At 41.4% G+C, this 24530-nt stretch overlaps 1 long non-coding RNA gene across 1 annotated transcript; it reads right to left on the bottom strand.

Moving 5' to 3' along the window:
* Window positions 1-11046: 11046 nt before the first annotated feature.
* On the bottom strand, window positions 11047-16744 carry LOC143775473 (uncharacterized). The gene is made up of 3 exons (XR_013215658.1): window positions 16693-16744; window positions 12322-12368; window positions 11047-11799 (listed from the first exon to the last, which is right to left on the bottom strand). It is a non-coding gene; the product is annotated as an uncharacterized LOC143775473 (long non-coding RNA).
* Window positions 16745-24530: the final 7786 nt, after the last annotated feature.

The raw sequence follows: 24530 nt of genomic DNA, 5'->3' as shown, positions 1-24530 counted from the left end.
GAAGACAATTGGTACCAATACAGAACTTACTAGTTTTAAATGGGGGCATTATTAAAGGGAACCCGTCAGCAAGATTGTACACAGTAACCTACACAGTGTCAGGTTGGCGGCATTATACTGATTCCTTGGTTGATGAAATCCGTCTTGTGGTTGTTGTTTAATCATTATTTTCATTTTTTAGTTAATGAAATGCTCGTGCTTTGGGGGCGGCCTGTGGGGGGAGTGGGGTCTTCATGTGGCACTCTGATTAGCTATTCATAATGCAGACTGCTGACAGGTCACTGATCCCTCATTGACCTGGAACGAAGAGGGGGCATCTGTGTCCCTGGTAAACGGTAAACATCTGATAGGATGGCCGTCACGTCAGTGGTAGGCCTGTGGTGTCCTATGTCTCCTGGATAGGCAGCGCTCCCGCGATCTGCTTGGATGACAGAATGCTGTAGATAAGCCCATGATGGCGGTGGCCGAAGCTTATATACGAAAAAGTAGGTGACAGATTCCCTTTAAAATCACCTGTGGCTGATAGGAGTGGAAGTGCACATTTCCAAAAAGGGTTTGATAGAAATAGAGAAAAAGACCAGCACATCTTTGCTAAGTACCTTCTTTTTTACGGCATTTTTCATATATTTCATATATATATATATTTCATATATACGTTATATAGCGCATTTTTTTCCTTTTTTCTTTTTTCCCATTTTCTTTGGCAGTAATGCAGTTTCAATGTTCTAGAATAATCATTCTTGGTAAATCACGGTGCAACCTTTATCATTTTTTAAGATATATGCTTTTCTGGTTGGCAACTGTTCACATTAGCTTGGATGTGCTGGTCTTATTCTCTATTTGTATGAAACCCTTTTTGGACATGTGCACTCCCACTCCCATCAGCCACAGGTGATTTTAAGTAGTTAGCTGGTCCATTCCTGCCCCATAAATTGTAAGCTTTTTGCCCAAGAAAGGTGACATATCAGACAGGGACCCAACTTTCTAAGGACACCTTGACGAGGCAGTTGGGCTTCTTTCTTACTGTATTTTTCATAGCAATTTTGTAGATGAATATTTCATCATTTAATAGTGTTTTAAATTAAGTAGTAATAGTTTGTTGCAATTCAGTGATTATGTAGTGTTAGGTGTATTGTGGTATTGCTGGTAATATTTGTCTCTGCTGAGTGTGTTTGGCTCTGTAGGAGTGTGGTAAAATTATGTATGTACTATGTAATGATAATGGTAGTGGTTAGCATGAAGTGATATTCTTTGGACCTTGTATGGTGGTAAGTTTGGTTATACTGGTGTTTGTATAGTGAGTTTAAGTATGCAGATGATATTTAGGCCCGGTATAGTAGTATCTGGGGTAGAAAGTAAATATAGTTGTATAGATCTTATGTTAAGTGGCAATAGAGCATAGGAGGAGAGGCGTAGTTTGGGACATGGACTCTTGATCTTTCAGCCCCTAACAATGCCCCTCGCAATGTACTATGCTTTTAGAGTTGGTCACCAACAATAAGCCATGACTGTTCTTCCCCAATAGTGATGATGGACCTATATTTTCTCACCATTAGCACAATTTGTTTGCAGTATCTGATGCACTTCAAATATAAAAGCCTATTCAGGTTATCTTCAAATAAACCAATTGGCAAGCTAGCTTTTGGCCACATTGTCCTGTCTAAATGGGCATTCCTTGTCATTTCAGGTGACTTATTGTAGTCAGCAGTCAAGTTTGTGTACAATCCGCATGTAAAAACATTATATCTGACAATTATATGACTTGTCTTGTTTCCTGCATTTATCATTATCATTCATTAGTTTTTCCCCTGCTCAATCTCTAATTGTTTTTTTATTTTTATCCATAGAGTGGACAGAGACTGGCTGCAATGATGTCTCTCATTAGCAATATACATAGAAAAGAAGACATCTGCTCCTCTACCCTGAATGTAAACTTCTATAGGCTACAACTGAAACCTGATGTCTCAAGGAGTCGATAGTCCATCTCCTATCTCTACCAATATGAAGAACACATTTACTAGTAGATTGAGAGTGAATGACACAGTAGGAGATGGAGAAGAAGTGGAGGAGTCTGATAATTGGAGGAAGGAGCACATTTCTGTAATATGAAATGAAAGTATCACCATTTATTTTATGTAAAATCGTAATGATACTTTCTGCTGCACATATGTCTGTCTGTATTCTAAATACTGAGACCAAACTCAGACTCAAATTCATTTCTGGCACTCTATGTCCTGACTTGGTCTGCTCTCTGATTTTCTTCTAGTTCATCCTCTGCTGATCACACACTGCAGTCCCTAGTAGCTCGAGGTTAGTCTGAGAGTTCTGTAGTGTCCCCGGTCAGTAAATGGCCTTAATCAGGACCCCTAGCAACTTGGATCCAGTTTCCTCTATGTGAGGGCTTTTGGTTTGGAGGTAAGGGCATTGTCTTGTTTGGTCTTTAACTCACAATACCAATGTTTTATCATCAAGTAAAGTTACACAAATTCTGCTCAATTGTTAGATCCACTGCATTTCTTATGGAGGTAATTTGTAAATGCAGATCCAGCACTTTAGCTAGTGATGCGTCTGAACACCGGCTTATATGTAGTTTCAGTCAGCGACAATGCCACTCATCTTTGCTAAAACTTTTTTCTCTGGGCTCAGTATCTCTGCCGATGTAGATGGCACAAGCCAGTGATTGGCTGCAGTGGTCACGTGCATTGTAGTTGTGATGTCACCACTGTAGCCTGTAAGGAATTATCGTAAACACCTGTGAGAAGACAGCACGAGAGGAAAGGGATATGTATTGTTGTACTAGCTATTTTCAACATCTACGCATCTATGGGCTGAAGAAATTTGAAGGATTAAAACCATTTAAGTCCTTGGGTTGATAATGAGTAGCAAACTTTAGAAGTAAACCATAGCACTTACCAAGAACTATTGAACCTTCCTGCTCAAGTGGGAAATGATGGTGAAGGTTCCCTTACTTATCTCAGGTCAGCATACCATTAGTTAGGGAAGATGAATTTGGAAATATATTTTATCATTAAGAAAATTAAAAAGAGTATTGTTAGAAGGAGAAGGAAGCTGGAATCTGTAGCCATCATACAGTGGAAGGTGGACAAAGAGCAGACTGGAATAACCCACGCATGGATTAAAGACCATTGGCAGGGGTGAGTATGACAAACTTTTCTTTAATTTTATTATGAGTTACTACATCAGGATCGGAATGTACCTTTTATACTCAAGATTGGTGATAAATGTTTGATCGTGGGGGGTCCTTTCACCTCCACTTATCATTAGTATAATGATCCTGTGCTCCCCATTTAATGGTGCTGTGGTTGTGGAAGCATAGTGTCACTATGAAATGCTTACTGGCTTGACGAAAATAGCCAAACCCCTTTGTTACTGTATCTCTATCAGTCCCATAAATTTGAAATATAGTGACACTGTGTATTTTGCCACTGCTGACCCCATTCTTCTGTTCAGTGGGTATTCCTATGGTGGGAAACCCAATAATCAAGCAATTATCATCCATCTTAAGAATAGGTTATAGCATGTGTATCGTAAAACACTCTTTCGAAGAGAATGTTTAAATTAGGTTTTTATGTTACTTTTTTAACTTCTCACCTTACTATCTATACTAAAATTTAAATTCAGAAATCTTTCAATTTTCATATTGTTCACTAGATGTAACACAATACTTCCTATTCTGTAGACTGATCACTTTTCAGCAGTATCATTATCATCACAGACATAGTTACACTAAAAGGTAACACACTAGACTTCATTTTCTGGAAATATCTCTTTTCAGCAGTGTTATTATCATCACAGACATGATTACAATGAAAGGTATCACCTTAAGATACAGTAAATAACACAGGAGCCATCTTTCACAATATGTGCGGATCACTGCTTCCCTTCACAATTTACCCCTTCACCACCTTGGGTTTTTCCGTTTTTGTGTTTTCGTTTTTGTTCCCCTTCTTTCCAGAGCCATAACATTTTTATTTTTCTGTCAGTATGGCCATGTGAGGGCTTGTATTTTGCGGTATGAGATGTACTTTTGAACAACACCATTGAATTTGCCATATAGTGTACTGCAAAAACAGGAAAAAAAATCCAAGTGACATTGCAAAAAAAGTGCAATTCTATAATTATTATTATTTTTTTAAACTACCGTATTTTTCGGACTATAAGGCGCACCCAGGTTTTAGAGGTGGAAAATAGGGAAAAAAATATTTGAAGCAAAAAAATGTGGTAAAATATTTAATAACATAAATAACATACTATTATATGTGGTGTTATTATATATAATAGTATGTTATTATGTTGGAAGCTGCGGGACCAGTGTGGTGTCTGTGAAGTACGATATGAAGACGCTGGAGGGTGAGTATAAGGGCTCATTTCCACATGCGAGGCACACGTCCGTATCTCGCATGTGGAAACCAAGCTCTGGCGCCGGCACTTTGGAGCGGAGCTGTGCAGCTCCATGTTTTCCTATGCGGCCACACGCTCCGCTCTGGAGTGCCGGCTCCACAGCTTGGTTTCCACATGCGAGATACGGACGTGTGCCTCGCATGTGGAAATGAGCCCTAAGAATGGGTGCACAGGGCTTATAGTGAAAGCACCACTCCAGCACTGCAAAATAACACTGGAGTGCTGCTTTAAAATCCCATGGAAGAACTATAACTCCCAGCATGTCCTGAAGATCCTATGACATGCTGGGAGTTATAGTTCACCAAAGGAGTGGCAGAGTGCTTTATTGTGTTTTGTAAAGACTGACCTCTTAATTGTGGCAGCCAGCCACACTGTTGTGAGGTAAAAGCTGGAGCATCCCATGGCTGCACACACACAGAGCCCTCCCTGTTGTTGTTGCCTTTCCACAGCGCAGGACATAAGAGGAAGCTGCAGATTTTAGGTGGGAGTCTGAAGGACCTGTGATGATGTCAGAAGAGGGAGGGCTCTGAGCTGCCATGTGATGCTCCAGCCCGCCCACTTCTGACATCACACAGGTCCTCCCTGTGCACCAGACAGCTCAGCGTCCAGCACAGGCAGGTATGCAGCGATCTCCTGGCCCCTGCTGCTGCTGCCTCCTCCTCCCCCGGACACACAGATTCTCCCCGGAATCAGTGCTGGGGAAACTGTGTGTCCCTGCTTAAGTGCAGCATTCATTTGCTGCTCCCGGCTCACCGCTCAGCTGATCGGTGGGCGGGGAGCAGCTAATAAATATTCACTGCACTTAATCAGCGGGGCCATGTGCTTTCCCCAGCAGCTGATTCCGGGCAGCGGGGACATCCTGAAGTGGGATAACAGTGCGATCCCACTCGCTGCTGCCCCCCTCCCCACATGCTATATCCGTATTATAAGACGCACCCACACTTTCCTCCCAAATTTGGAGGAAAAAAGTGCGTCTTATAGTCCGAAAAATACGGTATGTTCACTAAATGCTAAAACTGTCCTGCCATTATGATTCTCCAGGTCATTACGATGATCGCACATATGAAAGATGTGTAGGTTCTTTTTTATTTAAGTAATAAAAAAATGGCGCCATTTGGCGAGACCCAAATAGTGTCTCCATTTTTCAGGATCTGGGGCAGGGTGAGGGCTTATTTTTTGTGAGCCAAGCTGATATTTTTATTGATACCATTTGGGGATAGATGAGATATTTTGATTACCTGTTATTCCATGCTATTGCAATGTTGTGGCAACCAAAAAACTGTAATTCTAGTATTTTGATTTGTTTTCTCATTACCGATTGTGTATTCTTTTTAAATTTTTAAATTTTGACTGGGACAAAAGGGGGGAGATTGAATTTTTTTATATTTCTAGGGTCTAAGGGGTAAGGTTTCTCCTTGTGGAGAGTGACATACCAGCTCTGGCTTGTCAAAGTAAGGAGGCTTATTCGCCGTGCAATGCTCCTCTGGGAAATTTAATATGCAAACTGCCTCATCAGAGAAAAAGAGGACTTAACTCTATAGCGCCACCTGTTGGAAGTAGCGATCCTACAAGTCACAATCAACCCCTCCATAGCCCGCACCAAAGAGGGGAGGAGACCTATGACGTACCTATACGTCATAGGCCGTGAAGGTATTAATGTCCTATTACATAGTTAATATGGTTAAAAAAGACACATATCCATTCAACCGATGTGAAATGATAAGAGATTTGGAATATATGTACAACCATAATGCGTGATCCAGTCTTTCCCATAAGAGCTAATCCTTCCCTCCTGATCAAGATTGTCAATTACTGTTAAAAAGTGATCTTTAAAAAATATCATAAAAAAGGGAAAAAAAATTGTAAAAAGCAGTCATTTTCTCATTTGTACAGAAATGTTATATTGTATAATCATATATTTCAGGGGTCTGTATGTTACACAACTGGAAGAGAATTCAGCCTGCACAGAGAGTGGTCTGACTTATCTTCATGTCTGATTAAAAAATTGGATTTTCATGTTTTTAATTTCCCCACTGGCTACGTAATTTTGCCCTAAGGATAATAAGGATCCAGATTTCAACTGTAGGAATAGTTTCTAGTAGCAGAAGCCATTGAAAGAGTTAAAATCTTGAAGTTTTAATCCAGCCGAGGTTACTACAGCAATAAGTCACACATAGTAATTGGATGATAAAATGCCACATGAGCTAACATGAGATTTATAAGCGCCAGCTTTATATTGCAGCTCCTGATAAACTGTGCTCATATTTTTGTGCAGAGAAGCAGGGGAACATTTACAGCTGGTTATCATCCGGGTATCAGATTACATTATCATAGCCATTTTACCAGGCAGCGGGCAAATGAACTTTTCGCGAAAAAAACCCCGCATTTTTAACTTCCGAAGCATCAACGTTCCGGATATAAATATTCATTTTCTGGATATAAAAGCTACCTACCCGCCATTATAATATAATCATGACAATATGATGCGCTACAACAATACATTATTATCTTAAATTACCAATTAAATAATCCCATAGAAAATAACATTTTAATGCTATTATGATTTTTGTCTTTGCTTTTTTTACGTTCCAAGTAAAACCTTGTGCATCCACAGCAAATCTTTCTACAGACCAGCAGGGGGCAGCGTTTTTTCAGCTATTTAAGACCTAAAAGCTCAGTGAACAAGAAGAGAAAATGTTGATCCTAATTGGAGCAGACAGAGGGATCCTCTATAATCCATCAACATCCTTTTCAAATTATGATTCTTAGGTGGGTGGTGTCTGAAATGCCAGTGCAGGCTTCTCTGTAATAGAGCCAAACAATTGTCAATTCTCTCTGCTGAATACACACTTGCTATAAGACAGGCATCGGAACATGGGAGGCTTGCATTTCTTTTCTAATTTGTTAATGGACACTGGAAGATGGGGACAATGTCCTATATCGCCACTGTTTTCAATCAACATTTTTTTTTCTTTTTTGGTGATTTGAAATAATGCATTTACTTGATATAGTGAAAATATCAATAAAGCAGAATGTATTACATAGTCTGCGTTCTGCATGTCTCCAATCCACATCCTGCTTGTGGCTATAAAATTACCTGCCTTTGGATCATTTCATTCACATCTTGGGTAAAATAAGAAATGTAGCAGACCCTGTAACAAAGTGGAACATAGGGGCATATTTACTGGATGGATATAGTTGTAATATTGTAATATACGTTATGCACACCTCTGCAATGCTTTATAATGATGCCAAATTAATGAAAAGGTATTTAGGCATCGGACAATGGAAAAGGCACCACCAAATGGGCAGGGCCTGTCCCTCGTTAGAAAATAAAGGGGCTATCTAGGACTTAAAGGGAATTTATCAGTGGAATATCCCCCCAAAGCCATCTATATGTGCATGTAGGTCGTAGAAAATTGAATAAATTGATGTCTTGTTTCAGAGAAATCCACGTTTTTATTAATATGTAAATGAGCTGTTACGATCTATGGGCCGAGCACAGATCTGGATTAAATTCTGTCTCCAGAGCTTTTTTTTTTTTTACCAATTTGAGACATATTATAACTGACAGTCTGCTTTCCTGATCTACATGTCTCACACTAGTAACTCCCCCTTTTCATTTCTGGGGGCAGATTCTCAGGGGAATCTGTGTACGGCCCATAGATCTTAACAACTTATTTGCATATGAGAAAAGTGTGGATTTCTATGGAATATGACATTGAATTACAGATATCAAAGTATCATGTTATTCAGCTTCCTATGACCTACAAGCGAATATAGATGGCTTAGGAGGGCTGATTCTACTGACAGTTTCCTTTTTTTCATGACTTATATGTTCTCAGTTCTGTATGTACAAACCACCTTCTGCCGCCTAACTTCTATCTACAGCTGCAGAATCTCCCCTATCCATTGCTGCCACGGAGTAATGATCCCTGCTATATGACGATGAACAAATCCACCTTCCTGCACACATTAGTGAGTATGGAAGTGCATGTACTATGTACAGTATATGTAATATGTGTGTGTGTGCCATGTGTATAAGCGCATATCATGTGTGTAATGTGTGTATAGATGTGTTTATTTAAATGTCATATAATATTTCTATGTGTAATTAGTTTGACAACATATAGTGTATATACACTGTGATATATTTCATCTGTGATAAGATGTCAATCATTGTCATATACACTCACCGGCCACTTTATTAGGTACACCTGTCCAACTTCTTGTTAACACTTAATTTCTAATCAGCCAATCACATGGCGGCAACTCAGTGCATTTAGGCATGTAGACATGGTCAAGACAATCTCCTGCAGTTCAAACCGAGCATCAGTATGGGGAAGAAAGGTGATTTGAGTGCCTTTGAACGTGGCATGGTTGTTGGTGCCAGAAGGGCTGGTCTGAGTATTTCAGAAACTGCTGATCTACTGGGATTTTCACGCACAACCATCTCTAGGGTTTACAGAGAATGGTCCGAAAAAGAAAAAAAATCCAGTGAGCGGCAGTTCTGTGGGCGGAAATGCCTTGTTGATGCCAGAGGTCAGAGGAGAATGGGCAGACTGGTTCGAGCTGATAGAAAGGCAACAGTGACTCAAATCGCCACCCGTTACAACCAAGGTAGGCCTAAGAGCATCTCTGAACGCACAGTGCGTCGAACTTTGAGGCAGATGGGCTACAGCAGCAGAAGACCACACCGGGTACCACTCCTTTCAGCTAAGAACAGGAAACTGAGGCTACAATTTGTACAAGCTCATCGAAATTGGACAGTAGAAGATTGGAAAAACGTTGCTTGGTCTGATGAGTCTCGATTTCTGCTGCGACATTCGGATGGTAGGGTCAGAATTTGGCGTAAACAACATGAAAGCATGGATCCATCCTGCCTTGTATGGAGCATCTTTGGGATGTGCAGCCGACAAATCTGCGGCAACTGTGTGATGCCATCATGTCAATATGGACCAAAATCTCTGAGGAATGCTTCCAGCACCTTGTTGAATCTATGCCACGAAGAATTGAGGCAGTTCTGAAGGCAAAAGGGGGTCCAACCCGTTACTAGCATGGTGTACCTAATAAAGTGGCCGGTGAGTGTATGTATGTATGTATAAGTGTGTGTAGGTATTTGTAAGATGTGTAACTTAGCCTAGATTCCATTTTCAAAAGTATTTAGTTATACTACAAAAAAAGGGACTCAAGGAGAAGGAAAAATCAGCAACAAACTGTTTTTGTTGAATCTAGTTTCTAATTTTGTATATGCTTTTCTCCCTCTTAAAAATGAAGTAGTGGTGTGGTATGCCACTCATCTTACTATGATACTTTAGTGTGGTGTCTCTAGCTTACATCAACACAACGCATGGTGTTTGACTACGGACTGACATTTTCAGACTCATTTTTTTCCAAGTGTCTGCAGTTTGGTTTAAATATTTTACCATATCTATAGTATGTTGCTGTATCTATGTAGTAAGCTTAGTTATGCTACTGTATCTATGTAATAAGTTTTGCTATGGATGTGTATCCATGTAGTAGGCTTGCTGCTGTTACTGTATACTTATAGTACTGTAAGCTTAATTCTGATAACATATCTATGTAGTAAGTGTAGTTCTGGTACCCTATTCAAATATTAATCTTGGTTCTGGTATGGTTTCTATGTAGTAAATGTGGTTATGTTACCATTTCTATGTAGTAAGTTTGTTGCTGGTGCTGTATGTATGCATTAAGCTTGAGTCTTGGTACACTATCTGTGCATTAAGCTTGGTTCTGTTAACATTACTTATGGCGTTAGTATGGTTCTGCTATCATTTTATTTTTAATAAGCTTATTTGTCAACAATATATAGTAAGCTGGGTTCATGTACTATATATTGACCTTGGTTTTGAAACCGAATCAATGCAGTATACTTGGTTGTGCTACCATGTCTGTACAGTTAGTTTGTTTGTAGTACCGCATCTATGCAGTGAGCCTGGTTATTTTAATATATTTATAAAGTAAGTGTGACTGTGGTACTGTAACTATTTGTAAGATGGGTTGTGTAGCAAGTAATGAATCTACATTACACTACATCACCTACAGATAATGTAAAGAAATTACCAAGAATATTTCCGGGTCCCTGTGAATAATTGAGCCATTATTTACAGCTCAATTATCTATCAGCAGTTGCACATGTAAAAGACATTTTATAAGGCAGGAAAAAGGTAGGCATGCTATAGATGGTCCGCTATTCGTATACCCATTCCGTATACTTGACCATCCAGCATTGCTGACAGCTGTTTAGTTGGGGCTCAATTCTGTATATTTGTCAACTCATAACTGTATAGTGAATTGTATTAATCATAAGGCTGAATCCATTAATGGTGTGCAAAACAAAATGCCATGAACATGTGAATTCCCTGATGGACCCTTGGGCAGGAGACAATGCTCATCCTCAATATGAGCATGAGTTTGTACAATACACTTGATTCCCTATGTTCACGCCACAGTGACGTACAAAATCTCATAATTGATTTAGCAAACCACAGCAAGTGTAATTTTTATTATTATTGTGAAGAAGAACAGGAAAATTGGCAAATGAAGAAAATGGGCTCCCAGAGTCAATGTTACTCTTGGGTCCTTGGCACCACAGTCCCACACACCATTACTTGACACAAGGTATACAGAATTTTTGCTTTAAGCATAGTGGGTGGACACATTTTAATTGGACTTTTAGATCCCTGTAACCAACTGTGAATTCAGGCAAATAATGTCATCCTCACCATGAAATACAGTTGGTTGTCTTCTGACAGACCAGGTTCTCATAGGTCTAGTTCTGCCGCTTTGGTGTTATAGGTGGGGACTTCGTGATGTCTCATATGATTAAATCAAAGTGAAGTTGGAAAAGGTGCTTCTCCTTCTCTTGTCCACTCTTTTCTTCTCCTAGGCATGGTTGGCTCTGGCTTATAATTCATGAGGATTCCGACAGTAGATGAAGAGTCAATGAAAGGGGTCACAGTGCTTAAAATCACTTATGCAAAGCACAATAATTGCTGCACACAGCATCACAATGGCTATTTAGGGATCTGTAATTGTGTACTGGATGTATTACAGGCAGAAATATTGTGTATGATCGGTATAGCTGGATCTACTTCCTTTTCCTCTGCTTCTTTCTCTTTTTTTTCATATTACTTTTTCTTCAGGCATAATATTAGAGATGATTTCCGAGCAACTTCCTTGCCTCACCTCCAATTTTCATAAAGAGTGCAATTGTTCATTAACATAGAAAGGAAAATCCTGCAGCTGCCTCCTCTCCTCTCCTCCATGACTGCTATTTACTACATGGATCTCTCTGGTGACTGAGCAAGTCTGCAGGCAGGAAACAATGGGTTGTAAGGTGAGGAAGATGCCACTCTGCGAAGATAAATTACAAAGTCTGAGGTGTTTGCATGCTCCACTGCTCTTTGCAAAAAAAAAAAGAATAAAAAATAATTCTGTGTATGCTTTTAATGCGAATAACCTCTTGGTTTCATAGACATTTAAATTGATTTACGTAAAGAAGACTTGTTGCATTTTACAGTACTACTATTTAAGAATTTGGGCTCTTTTAAGTTCTAATTACTATAACCTTCGAGATCTAAATAAGTAATTATTCTCAAATGAAAAAGAAATTACAGATTCACATTTTGGAAAATAATGTTAATGTACAGCCATAAAAGACAGATCTGTATTTATTTGGGAAAGGAAACATACATGCTGCTTATTTTCCCAGGGTTTTGCATACAGTCTTCTTATGTGCTTCGTTAAATCATCCTGGAAAGCATTAGACAAAGCGGTGGTGGGAAATGATTGATATTGGTAGCTTTCCAAGGTTCTAACCCACACTATTATACACTGGGAGGACAGGGAGCAGTGTCACAGCGGACAACTAATTACCAGGATAGGGAGGTCCATGCGCCTTTTCTGAGATGCCTTTAGTCTTACTACAATTTAAAGATACAGAGATTTTGATCCTTTGCCTTCTATCTTCCAGCTCTTAGCATTAAATGGAAAAATGAATTTAAAACTATTGTTAGTAAAGTGCATGTCTCTTTATTCAGATAGGAAATATTTTATCCTGTTCTTTTATCTAATGATGAAAATGTGATGTAGTTAGGGAAATAATTAATAGAGAAGAAGAAAACAAAAAACAACATTAATAATTCAAATTAGAGATGATTGAATCAGTGAAAATGCACTTTATCAGTATTATGACAATCGACAAATTTATTATAAAGCATCGTTTGCAAACAATGCGTGCCACTTTTTTATAATCTTCATGATCTCCTAGATGATCATCTTAAAAGTTGGTGAGTATAGTTATATGCCAAATCACCTTGTACGTTATATGGTGTTTTGATATGAAAATAATAGCTTTGTGAACAATGTAGTAATTAAATTGCTCATATCTCTTACTTCCACAACAAACCAGCTTGATATATTACATTGCTCGCATCGCTTATAACAATCTTCACGATCCACCTGTATACAGTTAATATGATCATGTTGTCTACCACAAACATACTTGTCACAAGTCACTTCATCTGGCAGATTCCAGAGAAACCTTCACCCTTAACCCATTATCTACCAATGTAATTTTTAGCTTCTAGCAACTAAGATTTTATAATTTTTATAATTTGGTCCAATTTTTTGTGTTTTGTTTGTAAAATGAATGTTTTCAAAATAGGAAATCATGTCATTGTCATTTTTAATTGAATATTGGGACGCCCTTTTCTGAAAAATCCTTACTTGTAAGCATTTTGCAAATTATGATCCTGATTCATTAGGACCCAAATCATTAAAAATCTGTCATTTAAAAAAATAAATAAATAAATAAATGAAAATTGCTAATTTGTCAAGTAATGGGTTAAACTCCTGAACAGGAATCTGGTCTTACAATGGAATCCACTAATATTGCTTCTAAGGAAGGGCTGCTGGCTTGAGGAGTGAACCAGAGGCAAGAAAAGTCATCATGCAGGGTTAATTCATAGCACTTACATCAATGCCAAAATCTGAAACGAATGGTCAAAATATAAGCCAAGGTCAGAAAACTGGATAAATCAGGTGACACAACAGGAGCAAAGACTAGGGCCATACACCAGGTAAAGAGTATTTATTGACTGAGAGTAGAAGTAAGAGACCCAGGGGTTTAAATAGCAAACAGCCTTCCAGGGCACTCAGAAAAGAGTAATCAAAACCAGACACTAATAAACCCCATAATTCCGTGATTTTGTGGCACCAAAAGTCCCAGGAATAAAACAAAACTGTAGCATTCACACATCACCTGCAATAAGTGTGGCACCACCTAGAGACTGAAGTGGTAGATTTAGGGGACAGGAACTGGCACACATGACACAACTCTTGAAGATTATGTCATGCATACCTTCACTTGTGTATTGTGTTGCTCTATGACTGAAAAATCACTGCTTTCATTTCTATGCAAAGAGGCTTAAGTGTTCTGGTCATGATCTGAGCACTTACCTAACTTCTCCTCTATTCCGAGCCAAGCTCCTCTGCTTGATTTACAGTTCTGTGACTTGGGAAGTAATTTTTCACTCCCTCAGGGCCTCCATCAGGGCATTACTGCCCTTACTTGTGTATGGTTTGAAAAAACTGACCGTCACATCCATACATAGACTAAGTGTGAACAGGTGCTGAACCTAGAGTAACCAACTCATATATAATCAAATAAAAAAGGCAGCACACTGCAGCGCTAAGACATGCAAACATGAAACATGAAAACTGAACTGCAATACTGCACTAGAAATATGAAAAATGAGAGCGTTTAGCGCATAAAAATGGCCAATTTTATGTGTACCTGATAGCCCCCTTTACGGCATCTCTGTGCTGCCTTTTTTATTTGATTATATATGAGTTGGTTACTCTAGGTTCAGCACCTGTTCACACTTAGTCTATGTATGGATGTGACGGTCAGTTTTTTCAAATATATTATTTAGCCTTCTGACTGAGCACTCCGCCTCCTAGCCCAGGTGTTTTAATCGCATCAGGTCCAGTACCCCTCCACAGAGAGAGAGAATATGAGTCTAGGAAGAGGTTTTCACAGGTACCCATTCACATGGAGACGTTTATTCTCAGTGAGGTAGGCAAGCGTAGGACCTGATATACGAAAGATGCCGTAAAGGGGCTATCAGGTACACATAAAATTGGCCATTTTTATGCGCTAAACGCTCTCATTTTTCATATTTCTAGTGCAGTATTGCAGTTCAGTTTTCATGTTTCATGTTTGCATGTCTTAGCGCTGCAGTGTGCTGCCTTTTTTATTTGCTTACTTGTGTATGGGACCCGGTGAGGAGAAATGGCAGGATTCGTCTGGTTCAGCCACTGAACATGCATCCGAGGACACACGCCAATCGCAGACTGACATCGACGGCATATGACGTCATTGTCAGGTGCCAGCACATCAAATGGATGAGGGAAAGGATGCTGCTGGACAGGTAAGGAGAAACTTTTTTTTTCACTTTTTTTCGTACTGAAAGCTGCAATATGGGGACAAGGTGGAAACACATGGAGACAAAGTGGAGACATGGAGACACATAAGTGCAGAATGAAGACATGTGGGGGCAGGATCAGAGAACATATGGGGCCAGGATGGGAGAACATATGGGACCAGTATGGGAGAACATAGGGGACCAGGAATTAGACATAAGGATCCAGAAATGAGACACAAGGGGCCAGGAATAAGACACAAGGTGGGACATAATCACTGTTAGGGATATTTATGTGATATTATTACTGCTGTGATGTATTTTGTTTTAGAGGACACTGTTTTTAGTGAGGGGTGTTTAGTGAGGTAGTGTTGTTAGTGTGCAGGGCTGCACTATCTCGCTTTTTTTACTTCATCTGGTGTGGTGTAATATTAGCATTGTGTTTTTTTATTAACAATTAGTATTGTAGTATTTGATCAATATGTGTTGGTAGTATGTGTAGCGGTGTTTGTCCCCTGTGTGTGGTATTATTTGGTCACTATGTGGTGGTAATATGTGGTTTGGTCATGGTATGACTATTTGTTCCTTGTATGTGGTAGTTTTCAGTCACAATGTGCTGGCAATATGTGGCCTCATCATGGTGGGGCAGCATTTGTCCCCTACATGTGTTATTATTCAGTCACTATGTGGAGGTACTATGTAGTCTGGTCATGGTGTGATGATATTTCTTCCTTGTATGTGGTAGTATTCGGTCATTATGTGCTAGTAATATGTGGTCTGGTCATGGTGTAGCGGTATTTGTCCCTTGAATGTCGTATTATTCCGTCACTATTGGTGGTAATATGTGGTCTGGTCATGGTGTGATGTTATTTGTTCCTTGTATGTGGTATTATTCGATCACTATGTGCTGCTAATATGTGGTCTGGTCATGGTGTGGTGGTATTTGTCACTTGTATGTGGTATTATTCAGTCACTAGTGGTGGTACTATGTAGTCTGGTCATGGTGTGCTGATATTTCTTCCTTGTATGTGGTAGTATTCGGTCACTATGTGCTAGTAATATGTGGTCTGGTCATGGTGTAGTGGTATTTGTCCCTTGAATGTCGTATTATTCCGTCACTATTGGTGGTAATATGTGGTCTGGTCATGGTGTGATGTTATTTGTTCCTTGTATGTGGTATTATTCGATCACTATGTGCTGCTAATATGTGGTCTAGTCATGGTGTGGTGGTATTTGTCACTTGTATGTGGTATTATTCAGTCACTAGTGGTGGTAATATGTGGTCTGGTCATGGTGTGGTGGTATTTGTCCCTTGTATGTGGTATTATTTGTTCACTATAAGGTGGTAATAAGTGGTCTAGCCATGATGTGGCTGTATTTGTCCCTTGCATGTGTTAATGGTGTGATTTGGTGTGAACGTGGTGCAGAAATGGAGTTTTCCAAGAGTGGGAGGTAGGACTGTGGAAGATTTGAGGTGTGTAGGCGGAGCTGAGGAGGAGCCTGGGTGGAGTCTCAAGAGGGTCTGAAAATTTTGCCACTATGGGGCCCTGAAATTCCTGGTGGCAGCCTTGCACTCCCTAACCACTTAAGCCTCATTTGCATATGACTGAAAACAGTGATTTGTCAGTCAGGGAGCAACATATAGCACAAGAAAAGGTATGGCTGACATTAAATTCAGAAATTAACATAACCATGACATGACATGAGAGTTTGGGAAAAGAGAGGGAGGTTATTAAGAGCAAAGCTGCATTCATGGAACCTGAGGGAGCCACATCAATTCCACATAGGTCGGTTTTGCAACCCATAGACTCTCTATACTCACCTCTACTTTATATAAATAGTCTACAAATATTGTGGTTTGTCAATGATTGCCGTGTTACCCCCTGAAATATACAATATATACTTATCAGTCAATACATGAAACCATTTGCAGTTGAAAGGACTAATACTGATTATCTCAGTTACACTTGTCAATTACACTTGTCAAAAGTTAGGGTATACTGTATTAGAAAGCGATTGATATCTTCAGGGTCTTTAAAATGTTCCTCTTAAAGGTTGGAAAGTATAGTTGTATGACAAATCACAATAAAAGCATGTTATAGAGTTAGTTGATATGTTACAAGTAGGGTTGAGCGAAACGGGTCGACCATTTTCAGAAGTCGCCGACTTTTGGCAAAGTCGGGTTTCATGAAACCCGACCCGACACCTGTGTGGGGTCGGCCATGAGGTCGGCGATCTTCTGAATCTGGTATCGGAATTCCGATACCGAGTTCCGATATGTTTGCGATATCGGGAATTGGTATCGGAATCCATATTTAAGTGTAAAATAAAGAATCAAAATAAAAAATATTGATATACTCACCCACGGACGCGCCCTGGTACTAACCGGCAGCCTTCCTTCCTAAGAATGAGCGCGTGAATGGCCTGCGGTGACGTCGCGGCTTGTGATTGGTCACGTGACCGCCCATGTGACCGCTCACGCGACCAATCACAAGCCGCGACGTCACCGCAGGTCATTCACGCTCTCATTCTTAGGAAGCAAGGCTGCCGGTTAGTACCAGGGCGCGTCCGAGGGTGAGTATATCAATATTTTTTATTTTGATTCTTTATTTTACACATTAATATGGATCCCAGGGCCTGAAGGTGAGTTTCCTCTCCTTCAGACCCTGGGAACCATAGTATCCCATTGCACTGCATTGGGTTTCGTGTTTCGGCCGACCCCGACCCCGACTTTTTTATAGGATCGGCCGATTTCACTCGACCCGACTTTTGAGAAAGTCGGGTTTCGTGAAACCCGACCCGATCCTATAAAAATAAAAGTCGCTCAACCCTAGTTACAAGCAGAAAAAAAAATTAGTGACTTTGACAAATGCGAAATTGTAATAGATAAACAATTGAGATCATCTCCAAAATGGCAGTTCTTGTCTTGTGTTTCTTCTGTGCAGTGGTTAGTATCTACTAGGAGGCATATGAACATATATACTAGTATTGGAACATAGAGTAGCAGAAGACGTATGTAGTCTTATCGCATTTTCCTTTATTTCATGTGGATGGCAGGATGCATGCGTGTCCGTTATCTGGGGAAGATACGGCACCAAGATGTATTTTTAGAAGAAAGTAAGCTGGCAGATGTATTGTGATGCCTTGGGCAGTGTTCTACCAGGCAACCTTGGATCCTGACACACATGTGAATGTTAATTTCATATGTTCCACCTACCTTACCATTATTGCAGACCAAGTAACCCAAATAATAGCAATGGTATTCTCTATTTGCAGTGGTCTATTTAAGAATAGAGTTGAGCAACTTTTACTTTTTTCGGATCGAGTCGGGTTTCGTGAAACCCGACTTTGTCAAAAGTCGGGTCGGGTGAAATCGTCCGATTATTGCGAAAAGTCGGGGGCTGACTGAAACACGAAACCCAATGCAAGTCAATGGGAAATCAAAGTCGGCAGTGAGTGGAGGACAGGAAAACACCTACAGTGCCCATTTTAATGACAAAAACATCAATTCTTATTACTTAAAGGGAACCTGTCACCCCATTTTTTCCGTATGAGATAAAAATACCGTTAAATAGGGCCTGAGCTATGCATTACAATAGTGTATTTTGTGGACCCTGATTCCCCACCTATGCTGCCGAAATACGTTACCAAAGTCGCCGTTTTCGCCTGTCAATCAGGCTGGTCTGGTCGGATGGGCGTGGTGACATCGCTGTTCCTTCCCCCAGATCTTGCTTATTTTTCCGTTGGTGGCGTAGTGGTTTGCGCATGCCCAAGGCCCGAATCCACTTCATAGGTGTGGAAAAAGAGCGCGATCTGCGCTATTCCCTTGGTGATCGGTGGGGGCGGCCATCTTCCTGTGGCCGCGCGTGCGCAGATGGAGCGCTCTGCTGCCTGCGGCTTCAGGAAAATGGCCGCGGGATGCCGCGTGTGCGCAGATGGAGATCGCGGCGGCCATTTTCCTGAAGCAGAGTTCGCATCTCGGCTTCAGGAAAATGGCTGCCGCGATCTCCATCTGCGCACGCGCGGCATCCAGCGGCCATTTTCCTGAAGCCCGGGCAGCAGAGCGCTCCATCTGCGCATGCGCGGCCACAGGAAGATGGCCGCCCCCCACCGATCACCAGGGGAATAGCGCAGATCGCGCTCTTTTTCCACACCTATGAAGTGGATTCAGGCCTTGGGCATGCGCAAACCACTACGCCACCAACGGAAAAATAAGCAAGATCTGGGGGAAGGAACAGCGATGTCACCACGCCCATCTGACCAGACCAGCCTGATTGACAGGCGAAAACGGTGACTTTGGTAACGTATTTCGGCAGCATAGGTGGGGAATCAGGGTCCACAAAATACACTATTGTAATGCATAGCTCAGGCCCTATTTAACGGTATTTTTATCTCATACGGAAAAAACGGGGTGACAGGTTCCCTTTAAGCTTGTCAATCTTAATTTACTTTATAATAATTGTTAGGCATTGAAAACTGGGGGTCATTTGGCTAAAGTTGTGGGGGGGTAGGGCTGGCTCAAGATTTTCATAGGCCCAGGAAACGCGGAATACGTCACGGCGGTGGAGCAGGGAGAGGTAAGTATTTCAACTTTGCAAGTGCTGTGATCATGAGCAAGCAGGGGGGGCCCACTCGTTGGCACTGGCACAGGTCCCCTCATAGTACGGCGGTGTGTTTGACGGCGTGTGGCGCCTCCCACTGGCAGAGACACTTTTGCATACTATGAGGGGCCCTGTGCCAGTGACGTCGCCAATGAGCATGCCCCCCCACCTGATGAAGGAACCTGCACTTTCATCTGCACCTTCCTCTTTGTCCCCGTGTAAGGCGGTATAGTATACGGGAAGGGGAACCTGACTTTCAGCAGGGTCAGATTCTGGCTGTGTTGAGTGCAAGGGGAATGTAGTGGTCTAGGTCAATGTACCAGCAGACTCATCTAGCAGTGGCTGGGCAATGGGCAGGATGAGGAGGAAACACAGATATAGGCCCAAATAGTAAAGTAGGCTAAATGCAGTTCAAAATTGGTAATAGGACTAAACAGGCGGCATTGCTTTGCTCAGTGGAGGAAAACTGCAATGAGCGGCAGACACAGTTAGTAGGCCCAAATAATAAAGTAGGCTAAATGCAGTTCAAATGTGGTAACAGGACTAAACAGGCGGCATTGCTTTGCTCAGTGGAGGAAAACTGTAATGAGTGGCAGACACAGTTAGCAGGCCCAAATAATAAAGTAGGCTAAATGCAGTTCAAATGTGGTAACAGGATTAAACAGGTGGCATTGCTTTGTTCAGTGGAGGAAAACTGTAATGAGTGGCAGACACAGTTAGTAGGCCCAAATAATAAAGTGGGCTAAATGTCTGCCAAAAAAATTGTTCATAAATAAACAGGCGACATTGCTTTGCTCAGTGTCGGAAAATTGTAATGAGTAGCAGACTAAGTTAGTAGGCCCAAATAATAAAGTGGGCTAAATGTCTGCCAAAAAATTGTTCATAAATGAACAGGAGGCATATCTAGGTACAGGGGTGGGCTCCTCTGCTGAGTAGCAGACAGTGGTAGTAGGCGCAAAGTATTAACTGATCTAAATGGAGGCCAAGGCCCCTGTATATTTTAACTATCATCATTTCAACAAATTTGTATTGGCAGTGCCATTGAAGGATTTAACAGCACAGACTACACAGTGGTGGAGCAGGGAGAGGTAAGTATTGCAAGTGGTAGAGCACTGTTTGAGCTGGGGGGGAACAGTCTCTCGTGGGCGGCAGTACTGGCACAGGGCCCCTCATATTACGACGGTGTGTCTGACGTTGGTTATGCACTTTTGGTTTCGATGAAGGACACAAGGAAACGTCTTGTTCCTGATCGGGAGCATCCACTGACGACTCGCTGCTTTTATATTCGGAACTTTCTGAAGAGGAGGCGAAAGAGCTAGAGGCTGAGTCAGCAAGGAAAACCAAAACTTTTTCCTGCTGCTCCGGCTTTAAAAGCTGTTTTTTTACTCCCAGATAAGGGAGCCTTCGAGGCCTTGTGTAGCCAGACGATGATGCTGGCTCAACACCTCCAGCCTTAGGTGCTATTGTGCTTTTTCCACTACCACCAGATGCACCACCACCACCACCACCATCAGTACCAGCTGGCAACCACCGCCCATGGGCTCTTCCACCAGACTTTCTCATTCTTTGGAAAATCTAACCAAAATAACAACCGTTATTTTTTGGGAGACTGAACCAAAACTCAGGCCCAGTGTATATAATAACGCAATCTAAGTGGCAGAAAGTGGCTGGCTGACATACGACAAACTAACAGGACTGAAGTATATCCACTGAGAATTTGAATCTCACTTTTTTTTGGAGACTGAACCAAAACTCAGGCCCAGTGTATATAACAACACAATATAAGTGGCAGAAAGTGGCTGGAAGATACATGAAAAAATACAAGGACTGTAGTACAATTTCAATCTCCCTACAATGATCTCAGGACAAGTATGGCAGCAATAAAAAGGATGGCTGCACACAAAAGTGTGGACAAATAAACAAGATAACTGTGCAGAAAGGAGCAACAGGATTTTTGTTTTTAAAAAAGCAGTTGGTTTGCACAGCAGCGTGCAAACAGCAATGCAGCTATCAGGGAGCCTTATAAGGCAGCCTAATAAGCTACAGAGCTGATGCACAAAAATATAGCCTCCACTGTCTGTCAGGACTCTGAACATTTTTTACCTTTTGTGCATTACTGCCCTTTTCCAAGATGGCGTCTTTGGTCTCATGTGCACTGTGTCTTCCTGCTATAAAACTCCACCCCAGCCTTCAGTCTGTGCTAGAGTATTCTGCCTTGCATCCAGCTCCTGACCTCTGATTACTCCCTGGCTATATACCTGCTCCTGTGAACCTGTGTGGTGATCCTGCTACTCTGCTCTGAGTTCCTGCTGCATACACCAGTTCCAGTAATCCTCCTTCATCTGCTGCTCATATTTACTTCCATCTGCATTTGCTGGACATGTAAGCTGTTTGCCGCTCTGCAAAAACCTGAGACTATTAACCAGGCCTCTGTTATGATCTGGTGACCTTGGAGCCGCATGGGACTTTCTCAGGAGTAGGTGGAACCTGTACTGACCGCAAACCCTAAACTGACACCGCAACTAGAAGTAGCCATGGGGTGTACCTAACACATCCTAGACACCTCGACACAGCCGGAGGACTAAATACCCCTATAGATGGAAATGGGAATTCTATCTTGCCTCAGAGCAGAACCCAAAAGGATAGGCAGCCCCCCACAAATATTGACAGTGAGTATTAGAGGAAAAGGCACAAGCAGTCAGAAATCAGGATTTAGCAAAAGAGGCCACGCTAGCTAAATAGGAAAGGATAGGACAGAATACTAAGCGGTCAGTATTAAAACCCTAAAAATATCCACAGCAGATAATACAAAAATTCCACATCTAACTAAAGACATGGAATGTATATCTGCTTCTCCTGAGAATCCAACTTGACTGAAAATATCCAAACACAGTCTAAGCTGGACAAGAAAAAACCATGAATAGCACTGAATTGTAAAGCACACAGCATGTGTGCTGTAGAAACAAAAACCAGACACTTATCTTTGCTGATTTGGCAGCAGGGCAGGAGGAACCAGACAGAGATGAAAAACCTCCAAGAACAATGGACAACTGGCAAGGGCTAATGAATCCTGCACACCTAAATATCCCAGTCAGAGCTGCAATCAGCAGGGACACCTGCCCAGGATTGCAACCCAGGGACAACTGCATTACTATCAACAACCACCGGAGGGAACCCAAGAGCAGAATTCACAACAGGCCTCCCTGGTTGATCTAAGATATTATTTGAACTGCCTTATAAGCTTATCTATCTGTTTGGACTAAGACAAGGATTTATTCATGTCAAGTATCCTCAAGAATAATTGTGCTTCATATACTTTTTGCGTGATTGCAGTTTCCTATAGACTGCTGAGCTGCATTTGATATTTGCACCAAGTGTTGTGGACTTGAGTTTCTATCTGCACCTGTTTGAATCACCGTGTGCTAATATAGACTTTACCACTTATAAAACTGTGTCCTGTAGTTGTCTTGTTCCACGCAAAGAGTCTCCTGAGTTATCCCCTATAATTATTACAGGATACTCTAGCCTAAAAAAAAAAAAAGGAGACTGCTGGAACAATGACTGCAGAAAGCAGACTAGAGCAGGTGTTTTCCATAATTAGATCACTGCAGAAAGATGTGGAAGGTCTGCAAAAGAAGTTTGGAAGCATTGAACTCAATCAACAAGTGTTTGGACAAACTTTGCAGGACTTAAGCAACCGCATGGCAGCCCAGGAAAACAAACTTGCTGGCATAGAGTCCCAGTATGGACGGGGTTTTCAGGACATAAGCATGCAAATAGCTGCACAAGTGACTTTACCCTCTGGGCAACCGCCACCAGCTAGCCCACCTAAGTTGCCCCCATTCAAATTTAATGGTGATCGCGACAAATTTCGTGGCTTTGTGAATCAATGTATGCTATATTTTGATGTGCATGCTGACTGTTTTCCTACTGATAGATCCAAAGTATTGTGTGTAATAATGCTACTGACCTCACGAGCGCTCGCCTGAGCGAATCCGATTATTGAGTCTCGTGACCCACGGTTAAATAACTTGGATGATTTCTTGGCCGCTATGGCATTAATGTTTGATGACCCTAATCGCCGTGCAACCGCTGAATCTGCTTTGTTGTCTTTACGCCAGGCTAAACGTTCTGTTATTGAGTATGCCACTGAATTCAGGAGATTAGCGGTAGATACCAATTGGGACAGTTATGCACAATTGCCTATTTTTAAAAGGGGTCTGTCTAGTATTATAAAAGATGAACTAGCTCGCTCTGAGTCACCCCAAGAGCTAGAGACATTTATACAGCATTGTGTGCGCATAGACATTCGCCTTACTGAGCGTAGGCAGGAGAAATTTGCTGCTTATAACCGTATTTCTAACTTTTCCGTTCCTTCCAAAGAGCCTGCAGGTAAAACATCTCAGGAGGTGGAGGAGGTGCCCATGCAAATTGTTTCCGTTCAGAGGCGCGAAATCAATGAGCGCTGGGAGCATCGCCTTCGTGAAAGTCTATGTTTCTACTGCGGCCAGTCTGACCACTTCTTGATCAATTATCCTAAGTGTCCTAGACGGCCTAACAAGGTGCTAGCAGCAGTAGGGGAGTATGACAACTGTGATGATGAATCTGACATCTCTGAATGTAGCCTGCCTTTAAATACTGTATTCCATTCACTTTCTATGACTTCACCCCCAAGGAGCTGAAGGAAAAGAACTCTCACTGTTCTCTCCCTATTAAGATCCTGTGTTCAGGACAGTGGATTTCCAGTGCAGCTATGATTGACTCTGGTGCAGGTGGCAATTTCATGGATATCACATTTGCCAAGGAACATGGTATTGAAATTCAGCAAAGAGCCTCTCCAATTACCATGGAAACAGTGGATGGGTCACCTTTAATCTCTGGGCCTGTGGATCAGGAGATCGTACCCCTTGAAATTGTGTTGGAGCCTAATCATCAGGAGCAACTTTCTTTCTTGCTAATTTCTTCTTCTCATTTTCCTGTGATTTTAGGCATTCCTTGGTTGCGTTCTCAGAACCCAATTATCAACTGGGAGACCAAGGAGATTACCTTTCCAACAAGG

The sequence above is a fragment of the Ranitomeya variabilis genome, chromosome 1, assembly GCF_051348905.1.
Source record: "Ranitomeya variabilis isolate aRanVar5 chromosome 1, aRanVar5.hap1, whole genome shotgun sequence".
Lineage (NCBI taxonomy): Eukaryota > Metazoa > Chordata > Amphibia > Anura > Dendrobatidae > Ranitomeya > Ranitomeya variabilis.
This window is presented reverse-complemented; position numbering and strand designations above follow the sequence as displayed.